This window comes from Onychomys torridus, chromosome 6, assembly GCF_903995425.1.
Source record: "Onychomys torridus chromosome 6, mOncTor1.1, whole genome shotgun sequence".
Classification (NCBI taxonomy): domain Eukaryota; kingdom Metazoa; phylum Chordata; class Mammalia; order Rodentia; family Cricetidae; genus Onychomys; species Onychomys torridus.
This window is the reverse complement of record NC_050448.1, coordinates 64,271,560-64,282,667: the sequence shown is the minus strand read 5'-3', so window position 1 is coordinate 64,282,667 and position 11,108 is coordinate 64,271,560. Positions and strand designations below refer to the sequence as shown.

Here is an 11,108-nt window from a genome sequence, read left to right as displayed (position 1 = left end):
CAGCTCTCCACACGTTCCGGCGCTTGGATGCAGCAGCACTACTCAGGGCATGTAGAAGCATAGACTCCCATGTCTGGATCCATGGACTGTTCTGAGTAATGCCGTCATTGCAACCTCCCCAGAGAAGTCTTGCTAACTCATCTATCTGATGGCCTTGCTTTTGTTCCCAGGCCAGCAGGCCAGTGCTCCCCATCACAGCTTCTCCCCATCACAGCTTCTCCCCATCACAGCTTCTCCACATCACAGCTCCTCCACATCACAGCTTCTCCACATCACAGCTCCTCCACATCACAGCTTCTCCCCATCACAGCTCCTCCACATCACAGCTTCTCCACATCACAGCTCCTCCACATCACAGCTTCTCCACATCATAGCTTCTCCACATCACAGCTTCTCCTATCTATGCTTCTCTCATTCCCTCCTCCGCACATTTGTTGTGCATATACTTCCAAATAAATTGTCAACAACTTAACTCCTATCCCAGGCTCTGGTTTCTAAAAAAATCCACAGAATTATAGCTATTATAGTCCCTTGTGTTCTTTTTTTCAACTTAATTTGGGTTTCTGTCACTCACAATTAAGAGTCATAACTATGTAAGCCCAAGGTTCCAAACAGCCAGCTCATGCACTAAGGACAGGTCCCAGTCCCCTTAAAAAAAAAAAAAAAAAAAGAATCATAACTATGTAAAGCCAAATATCAATGTCTCTTCCTCATTTGTCTGCTCATAGCATTTTATAATTTTTCTTTGAGGCATATATCACTGTTCTTAACAGCTGGCCTTGCATTAAACTGTAACTCTAGGAATAAGGATTATACATAGTTTTGTATATCATTCAAGAATCAGCCTCTACCATTGGATCCGGCAAGACATGGGTAAGCAATAAATAAATGTTTGAACTACTGAATGAATGGCTTCTAATTTCCGTAGTAATAATAAAAGAGTATTGTCTATAGTTAATTATTTCGAGACCTAGGAAACATAGTAAATGAAACTTTAAAACTGAAAAAAAAAAACTTGATTTCTGAGTTCATTAATGGGTCTTCAGTGCATCTAGATAAATAATAGTTCAGTAGTGTGTGTTTGGCCATGATCCTGTGGAAAGTGACTTTAGAACTTACTTGTTTTGAGATTTGGGTTATGCTACTGCAGGTCTATTACCTGATTTTTCATTTACCCACTTATGATAAGTGTTTCCCCACATCTTATTTATTTATTTAGGTGCCAGAAATTGAGCCCAGAGCCGATGCTAAGCACATTCCACTAACTGCTTCTGTTTAGCTTCTGGGTGGCTTTGAAGGGTCAGTATGATGCTCAGTATCCGGGTGAGGGGCAGGTGAAGTGCTGTGGTGTTCTTAGGAGGGTTCTGAGTGGCAGCCCCAGACATGGCAGCCCCTGCTGAGTGTAGTCTGCAACTCTATTCTCTAGCAATGAGAAAGGCGACTTACAACAGTTTGGGAACAATGTTCTTTAGGCTCTTTATTAATCAGAAGGACTTTGCCATTCTTTGTCCTACCACCACTGCCTAGGCGTGGTGCTGATGAAGATGGAGGTGATTCATGTCTTTATCTGCCCATGGAGCACATTCATGATCTTCCTTTTAAGAACAAATTGGTTTTCCTCCTGTAAAAAACTTTGTTTGTGATCTCTAGATTAATTTGCACAAATTGATGTTGATATTTAAATAGAAATTTTTAGAGACATTTTTTGTAATAGATCTTATGAGAATGCCATTTTATTCATTAATTTTATTTCCATATATTCCTTCAGGCATGGTGTCCATCCCAGAAACACAAATTGGTCACCTAGACCTGCTTCCCAACCTGCCCGCCCATTATCCAACACACCACCCGGCAAGAGCACCTCGTGAAGTCCAACCAAAATCTCAAGCAGGTTGTGCATACTCATTCCGTCATTTGCCGGCCAGTCAGACACCTCATCTGAATAGGTCACTCAAACCAATTTTCCCAGCCCGTTACCTACCAGTTACTCCATCCACTACCCCACACAGCACCACCACTGCATGGACTCCAGCCCAGAGCTGTCTATGCTACCCAAGGACCACTATCAGAACACAGTGAGCCATCTATAAAATTCTGAAGATCACAGAGAGAATCTTCTCAGCAACTCCAAGGCTCAGGAGTTGCACCTGTGTCTATCTAAGATGAGGCCACCCCACTCACAAACCAACAGAGAGTGGCCCCAAGACAGAATACCAAGTATAATTCTGCTGCTCCTCAACTAACAAGTCAGGTCATATCAAACAAGAATCCAAACAACCACTTTTCAAAGGTTAGAGCAATTGTCCACAACAAGAAAACTACCAATAAACTAATTCCAGATGCCCAGATCCCATCACAAAATTAATTAATACAAATATTACTTTAAAAAATTACTTCATATATAACTATACAACATTCCATTTTGTGAATGTATTGTAACTTCGCATAATCAATTTTGAGCATTGCAATTTGAGGTTGAATTTCAAACATACAGGTAACTTAGACTTTTAAATTATGAATTTACAAACACAGAGGCTGAATGTGGTATTTGACATTCAATTAGTATTTTCTTGTGAAGAGAAAGTGATGATAAATACCTGAGTATTTTTCTAGGAAACTCACCCCTGGAAATCTTATCCATCCAGTTACTCAGGCCTGTCCTAGGTGAAATGTCCCTGGAAGACAGTCGGGAAGGAAATGCATCGAGGCTGCTCTAAGTTCCCCATGAGCATTTTCTGCTCCCGGAAGAGGAAGTGGGTAGAAGGATGGAGGGCTCTCCCAGCCAGAACTGGGCTTCCCCCTTCTGAGACTCCTGCCAGCTCTACTCAGGAACAACGTTTAAACAGGTCCTGTTTCCAGACATTGGCTTCCTGTGGGAGACAGAGGAGGAAATGAGTTCAGCTGAGTCCTCTGTCACCTGTGGCTTTAGACTGCCCACTCTGTACATGTGACCCTGCTCTGTGCTGGGTAATTCTTTCCTATGATTTTCTCTTCTTTCTGGATGTAGAAGCACTTCTATCTCAGTTACATTTCTATTGCTGTGACGAAACACCTTGACCAAGGCAACTTATAAGAGAAACCATTTAACTGGGGCCTCAACGTTCCAGAGGGTAGAATCCATGACCATCATGGCAGGCAGCATGGCAGCAGGCGGGCAGGCATGGCACTGGAGCAGTAGATGAGAGCTTACATCTGGATCAACAAACATGAGCAGAGAGAGCTAGCTAGCTGGGAATGGTGTGGCTTCTTTGAAACTTCAAAGCCTCCTCCTGGTGGCACATCTCCTCCAACAAGGCCGCACCTTCTAATTCTTCCCAAATAGTTTCACCAACTGGTGACCAAGTATTCAAATAGATGAGCCCATGGGGACTGTTCTCAGTCAAACCCACACAGCTTTCCAGGCAGATCGGAAACAACAGAAGGAATCTGATCAAGGCTGAACTGTGATTCCTTTGCAAATCCGCGAAATTAGGGGCAAAACAAGAGCATTGCCAACATTAAATGTTTTCGGGTCTTGGACACTGAAATACAGATGACAGATCAGCACACAGAGTCTTTGCTTCTGTGTGCCTCACATTCTAGTGATGCGAGGGAAAGGCGAACGAGTCAGACACATATTTCACATAGTGTTCAATACTATGTTAAGGAACAATAAAGATGATGGGAAACAGGGCTGCGAGCCTCTATATTGAATTACTCCAGGAAGACCAGAATGTAGACAGGATCTTGTAGACCTACTGTGCTAATGTTTGGATCTTTAACGTAAAATGGAACATTTGTGGAAGAGGTAGAAGGCCTAATGAAATTTTTCTCGACTCATGTTCAACTGCTTGAATGCCAACATGTAATTATACAACCGCCTCGTTAAATAATTTAAAAATACGGGTCAAGTCTTTAAATAGCCAATGCCAACTGTTAATAAAAAAATATAATGGAATAAAAATCTTATTTGCAAATGTAAAAAAATACAGTTTAGAACAAGCCCAGCAAAAACTGTTCAACTTAAGAAATTCAATGAAAAGATAGCATGAGACATGTAACAGTGTAAATTAATTCTATTCTCAGAGCACCAATATTACAAAATATTCATGTATGTTTTTCAAGTGCTCACACAGTTTTTAGTCATTATACATATAGATATAGCATAATTCTCATAAATATTTTTAAATGATCTTTTGTACTAAACAAGTTTTTTTAAGCTTATATGAGAACATAAACAGCCATCAGTTTGAACACATTAATAATAAACTTGCATCACCATTAATGATGCATCAGTGTCCCATTAAGGAATGAAATCCAAGTACTTCTCCCTGGAGTCATTTAACAAGAGTGAGCCCAGGTTTGAATTCTGTCTTGTATCTCCTTTTGTCTTCCATCCTCTTGTCCATCTGTTGTGTAAGTCTGAATCTGTTGCTGTCTTGTGGATCTGTCCCTATGTCTGTCCCTGGCAAAGGGCTTTGCTCTGTCTATGCTCTGAAAGCATCACATGGGGAAGAAATGCGGGATACTTTACAGAAACCTTTAACGGTTATTAGAGATTAATTCATTGACCCCAGCTGAAACAAATAACAAACAATACTATGGGGGACTAGCCCCCACCTTTACCTGGATACTCTTGAGGAATGAGGAATAAGAGATTTAGATAGAAATATAAAGGGGAGAGAAACAGAAACACAGGACAACCTTTGGAGGGCCTGGATCCTTATTCACTGGCCCAGAACTTTAATCAAAGGGGCTTTTTATAACAATACCATGGGACAAGGCAATAGATCTCCCTTTGCTAGGTACAACCAAGTGTAGACCCTTCCAAACACCTAGTACCCAGGCCCATAGTCCAATCATCCTCTAATGCAGTCCTGCTTGGTAAAGCAAGCTCAGATCTCACTATGAAACCTTTGTGGGCTCCCACACAGTATTACAAACATCACTGTTTACCAAGCGAGCAATATCCAAATGTTGTGTGCAACATTTATGGTGGCTATTCATTTTATAAGATTGCTTTCAAACTCCATTTTTTATGTTTACAGCAAATAATACACATGCATTACTTTGGCTCCGGGACATGGGAGAGTACATATTTTAAGATTACAACTGTGCATTAGTTTAGGTTGTAAAGTTGATTGCATGGGTAATTCAAGGCAAGTAAGGTTAATTGTTGTGTTTTTCTCTTTCAGTCAGGTGAAATGAACAGGACAAGCACACAGTAGGAGACCAACCTTGTCTTAAGTGACCTCAGGGTATGTTATTAACTCTGGCTAAAGGTCCAGCAAAAGATCCAGTCTCTTAGAATGTAAGAGATCTTTTTATCATCTGCATTGCAAATATTTGAAAGTATACTAAAACCCAAGATGTCTGCTCACAGCACTCTTATTCAATAACATCTATTTCTAAATGCTGTAATAAGACAAAGAAAAAAGAAACATAGATAAAAAGCAAAACCTCTGTGTCCTGCCTTTATCTGCAGATGGCATGATTGTCTACACAGAACCCCCAAGAATCTATCAGAAAAATCTTAGGACTAACCAATTCCAAGAACTAATAAGTAATACCAGCAATGTGAGATCAGCACAGAAAAATCAACTGGGTTTTACATTCTGCCAACAAGTGGGTGAAAAAAATATTCATAGTAACTTTAAAGAAATGGAATGCTTAAGGGCTACTGTATTAAAATATTCATATTCCAAACGCTAAAAATTCCAAACCGCTGGTGAGATAAATTAGAGAATAATGACTTGGTTACTGCTCTTGTTGTTGTTACCAGACATCGAACAGGATGTTACTTCAAGGACTTCAGGTTTATTTTGACCTATAATTTAAGCAGGGATATGTCTTCTGTGGCAGAGGAGGCATGGAGATGGGAGAATGAGACATTTGGTCACTGTATCTGCTGTCAGGGAGCAGAGAGCAGAGAGCAGACAGGAAGTTGGGCCAGATTTCCAAACCTCAATGTTGTCTCCAGTGACTCACTTCTTCCTGCAAGACTTTACCTCTTAAAGGTTCCACAACCTTCCAAAAACAGTTTGATTAGCTGGGGACCAGGTGTTTTAAATACAATCATTATGGAGGACATTTCCTATCCAAGTTACAACATTCTGCCTCTGGCCTCCATGGGTTCATGGCCTTTGCGTGATGCAAAATGTATTCATTCCAATTTTAAAAGTCCCTCCAGTCTTTACAATGTCAATAACACATCCAAGGATCTCCAGCATTTTGGGGATCTCTGTTGAAACTTAGGCTTCATTTTCACAGTTTCATACCATGGCATTCCAGGACCTTCTTAAGGAAATAGCACTCTACAGATATTGCTTGACCTCAGTGGCTTTCTGGAGCCTTGCCATGAGCTCTCATGACCCACCACTCACTCCCCTTGCATATTGTATGCCTACAAGACAAGCACCTGTAGACTCTCATGACCCACCACTCACTCCCCTTGCATATTGTATGCCTACAAGACAAGCACCTGTAGACAAGGCTGCAAAGCTCCACTGCCAATGTGACAGTTTATCTGCTCCCTTAAACTAAAGATGGACTGCTCTCTATGCACACAGCAGCTAGATCTGAAAAAACACTTTCTGAAGCAGGCGTTTTGAGTAGGGAACCCCTTGCGCCCCACTCTTCATTCTAGGCTCTTTCCTTTCAAACAAATTTGCATTTTAATAAGTTGGAATATTCCAGGGTGGGACCTTGCTTTGGGGGCACATTTGCTATAGATTCAGTACAGAGCACAAGTTTCTCTTACTGGAGCTGATCCTTACAAGCTAATTAACTAAAAACCCATTCACTGTGCTTCTCCTCACCGAACTCCAGACTCTCCCGCTCCTTGCGCCACACTGGCTTGCTCTCACTCTAGCTTTGGGTAAGGACAGAGTGTCATTGCCATAACTGAGCAAGAATGCCGTGCTGTCTTGACATTGCTTCCACCAAAGCGATCAGTCCATGACTTTCTAATTCAGCATTACTCAAGTTCTCAGGACCAAGTGCACAACACGGCCAGGTTCTTTGCCAGAACACACCACAGCCTCCAGCCTAGTTTTCTAAAGAGTTCTTATTCCCTTCTCTTCTTTCTAAGATTTATTTTCACTCTGTGATGATTGTTTGGCCTGCATGTATAAGTGTGTTCCACATGTGTGCCTGGTGCCCACAGAGGCCAGAAACGGGTATCGGATCTCCGGGAGCTCGTGTTACAGACAGCTGTGAGCTGCACTGTGCGTCTTTGGCAAGAGCAGCAAGTGCTCTTAACTGTAGAACTCTCTCTCCAGTCCCTCTCGTGCCCTTCTCAGGAGCCAGAACTCAACCTTATGAATATCTTTAGTCATAGTGGTCTTCAAAACTCCCATCAGAATGGTCCATTAAGCTCTGTTCACACCAGTGAGAAAGACAGACAGACAAGGGAATGTACAATTCAACAACAAAACAGGTTTTATTCAGGAAAAGACTTGGGGGAAAAAGACACTGAGCCTTGGTGTAAGAACTGGAGAGCTACTCTTCAGTTTTCGGCTGGGATTGTTATAAAGCAGAAGTAGGAAAGGGAGAAGGGGGTTGAAAGTTTTTCCTTTGCAGCCTGTGGTTGGTAGTTGCTAGAGAAGAGTTGAGTGATGGGTAAAGAAGGTCAGGTGACGGGCAAACATCTCCCCTGGTCAGCCATTACAAAGCATAGAGAGGGTGTGGAGGGGATCTAGAAAAACAAGCTAATTTGGCTCTGAGAACAAAGTTACTTTAGTTTGAGAACTGCCATTATCTAATGAAGGAGCTTTACCAAATGCCCTGGCTATGGCTAACAAGCATCCTATGGCTTTCACAGGCTAAAGGTACAAATTCCTCCACCTCCCCCAGCAAACCAGTTCCAAAGGCTACAAACAACGTGGTCTGGGTTAGCACAAGAATAACCCACTCTCTATACACATTTTCTGAGTTAGTTCCTCTTCTCATTGCCGGGATCGAAGGTCTGACACAAGGCAGCTAAGGCAATAAAGGATTATCCTGGTTTACAACTCAAAAATCTATAGCCCACCAGGGAAGTTATGCAGGAAGGGCTGTTGTTGGTTATTTTTTGCTCTTTTGGGGGGCCTGACACCCAGCTCCCAAATAAATCACACATGGAGGCTTATTGTTACTTATAAATGTCTAGCTTTAGCTTGGCTTATTTCTAATCAGCTTTCTTTAACTTAACCCATTTACCTTTTGCCTCAGGGTTTTTCCTGTTCTCTTACTTCTGTAAATCTTACTCTTAATCCGTGGCTTGCTGTGTAGCTGGGTGCTGGCCCCTGGACTCTTCCTCCTTCTCTTGTTATTTCCTCTTTTTCCTTCCAGATTTCTCCTCTATATATTCTCTCTGCCTGCAGCCCTGCCTGTCCTTTCTCCTGCCTCACTATTGGCTGTTCAGATCTTTATTAGACCATCAGGTGTTTTAGACAGGCAAAGTAACACAGCTTTCACAGAGTTAAACAAATGCAACATAAACAAAAGTAACACACCTTAAAATAATACTGTACAACAAAGGAGGATGAGACAGTTGGGCACATTGTATCCAGTCTGAAGCTGAGAACTGACAATCAAGGTCTGCCCATAATGACTCACTTCTTCTATCAGTGTTCTGCAACCTAAAGGTTCCATCGCTTTCCAGAAGAGCTCTACCAGTTGCCGGGCGGTGGTGGCGCACGCCTTTAATCCCAGCACTCGAGAGGCAGAACCAGGCAGATCTCTGTGAGTTCGAGGCCAGCCTGGGCTACCAAGTGAGTTCCAGGAAAGGCGCAAAGCTACACAGGGAAACCCTGTCTCGAAAAACCAAAAACAAACAAACAAACAAACAAAAAAAACCCAAAAAACAAACAAAGAAACAAAAAGAGTTCTACCAGCTAGGGACCAATTGTTCAAACACATAAGCCTATGAGAAACATTTTACAATCAAACCTACACAAATACCTAAATTCTTGGAAAAAATGTAGCATGCTTATGGACTAGAGACCCAACACTATAAAAATTTCAAGTCTTAATAAGTCGCTATCAAACTCCAGCAAGAATTTTTAAATAATTTTAACTACAACGTAAAATCATGAAAATTGTTCATGTGGCAATTCAATGCATACATACATTGCATAGTGTTTAAAACATGTCTTTTGCCTCAAATATTTATCATTTCTTTGCTGAACGCTTTCTACATTTCTTCTTCCATTTCTGTGAAGTGTGTGGTATATTATGTCATCCAATCACAATTTGTTGTCTTATTGTATATCACACTCAAAATTACGGCTGAAATCAAGTCCTTCAAGTCACTCTTATAGATCAAGTTTCTTGTAGATTTTCCACACAAAGGGAAAGTTTCCAGAAGAGAGCCAGCTTTCTTGGTATTTTTTTTTCCTTTTGGTTTTGTTTTGTTTCTAGTGTGTGTAGGGGACTTTTATTATTTTTATGTGTTTGTGAATGTATGTCTGCACACCACATGCATGCAGTGCCTGCAGAGGCCTGAAGATGGCGTTTTATCCCTTGAGATTGGAGCTACAGAGCTGTGAGCTGCCATGTGGGTGCTGGGAATCAAACCTGAGCTCTCTGGAAAACATCAGTGCTCTTAACAGCTGAGCCATTTCTCAGGCCCCTAGAGGCAGGTTTCAAAGGGAATAAAATGGAAGGGATTATCATTCTTGGCGCTGAGTGCTGTGTTGCCGCTCCAGTAAAAAGATAGCACTAGCAGACAAATGGATGAAACACGAATTCGTGGAACAGAACAAAGATGTCCAGATACCATTTTTCACATATTTATTCATTTTATGGTGGTGTGTGGGTGCATCATGTCACCATGTCATTTGTGTGAAGGTCAGAGGGCAAGCTACAAGGCTTGTTTCTCTCCTAAGGATTAATCTCAAGTCATTAATGCAGCTTTCAACTAATATTCTATAAATAAGTAAAAATGATACAATCATTAGACACAGTCTTTTAAACAAATGGGTTAGAGTAATCAAACATCCATGGGGGAAAAAACAAAAAAGTGAACACACACACACACACACACACACACACACACACCTATTTGGCATGATATATCTTATGATTAAAGAGGTTTTCCCAGGGTGAGTCTTATCCATTGCATTCTGGATATGCTGAGTCCTGCAAGTTCCCAAATATGGGAACCTTGACTACATATTTGCATAGTAGGGGATTGCCTTCTCAAGAAAAAAAAAAAAAACAGAACAAAAAACTCTATGTATCTTATATAAAGCCATCTTCAGTGGACCATGGGCTTAATCTAAAATAGAAAATTACAAAAATTTTAGAGGTGACCCAAAGAATAAAGCCTCCAGAATCTACAACAAGGCAAAGAATTCTTATATTTGGCCCTAAAAACATAATCCACAGGGGTAAAATTGAAAAATTTGACTTTATAATAATTTAAAACCTTTTATGTGATGTAGGTTCTATGACGACAATTAAGGTAGTCACCAATCTGATTATAGGGAGGATAAGTTCAGGCATCCTCTCCATTATTGCTAGGAGTCTTAGCTGATGTCATCCTTGTGGATTCTTGGGGATTTCCCTGGCACCAAGTTTCTTCCTAGCCCACTAATGGTTCCCTCTACCAAGATATCACTTTCATTGCTCTCCCTCTCCATCCCTCCCTTCACTTGGCCATTTCAACCCCTCCTGTTGCCATTTCCCATCTCTTCCCTCCTACCCATCTCCCAGTTTACCCAGGAGATCTTAACCATTTTCCCTTTCTGGGGCCTTCCATGTGCATCTCTCTTAGGTCCTCCTTTTTACCTAGCTTCTCTGGGATTGTGGGTAGCCTGGTTATCCTTTGCTTTGTGTCTAATATCCATTTAAGAGCAAATACATACTGTGTTTGTCTTTCTGGGTCTGGGTTGTCATCATAGAACCTACATCTAGTAACTGAGGAAGCAGATACAGTGATCCACAACCAAACACTGGGCTGAGCTCCTAGACTTCAGTTGAAGAGAGGGAGGAGGGATCACAGGAGCAAGAGAGGTCAAGATCATGATGGAGAAAACCACAGAGACAGCTGACCTAAGCTGGTAGGAGTTCGTGGACTCTGGCCTGTCAGCTGGGGAACATGCATGGTACCGAAGTAGGCACTCCAAATGTGGGCAAAAGTTATA

At 41.5% G+C, this 11,108-nt stretch overlaps 1 protein-coding gene and 1 pseudogene across 1 annotated transcript in view; one reads left to right on the top strand and one right to left on the bottom strand.

The window, feature by feature from the left end:
• The window catches only part of Cd5l (CD5 molecule like), a 112,267-nt gene that overhangs the window by 92,663 nt on the left and 8,496 nt on the right, over window positions 1-11,108 (bottom strand). Inside the window, exon 2 of the mRNA XM_036190390.1 lies at window positions 2,623-2,870. The gene's annotated coding sequence lies outside the window, so the exon portion shown is untranslated. The remainder of the gene's footprint in view (window positions 1-2,622; window positions 2,871-11,108) is intronic.
• Window positions 10,017-10,163, top strand: LOC118586498 (annotated as a pseudogene).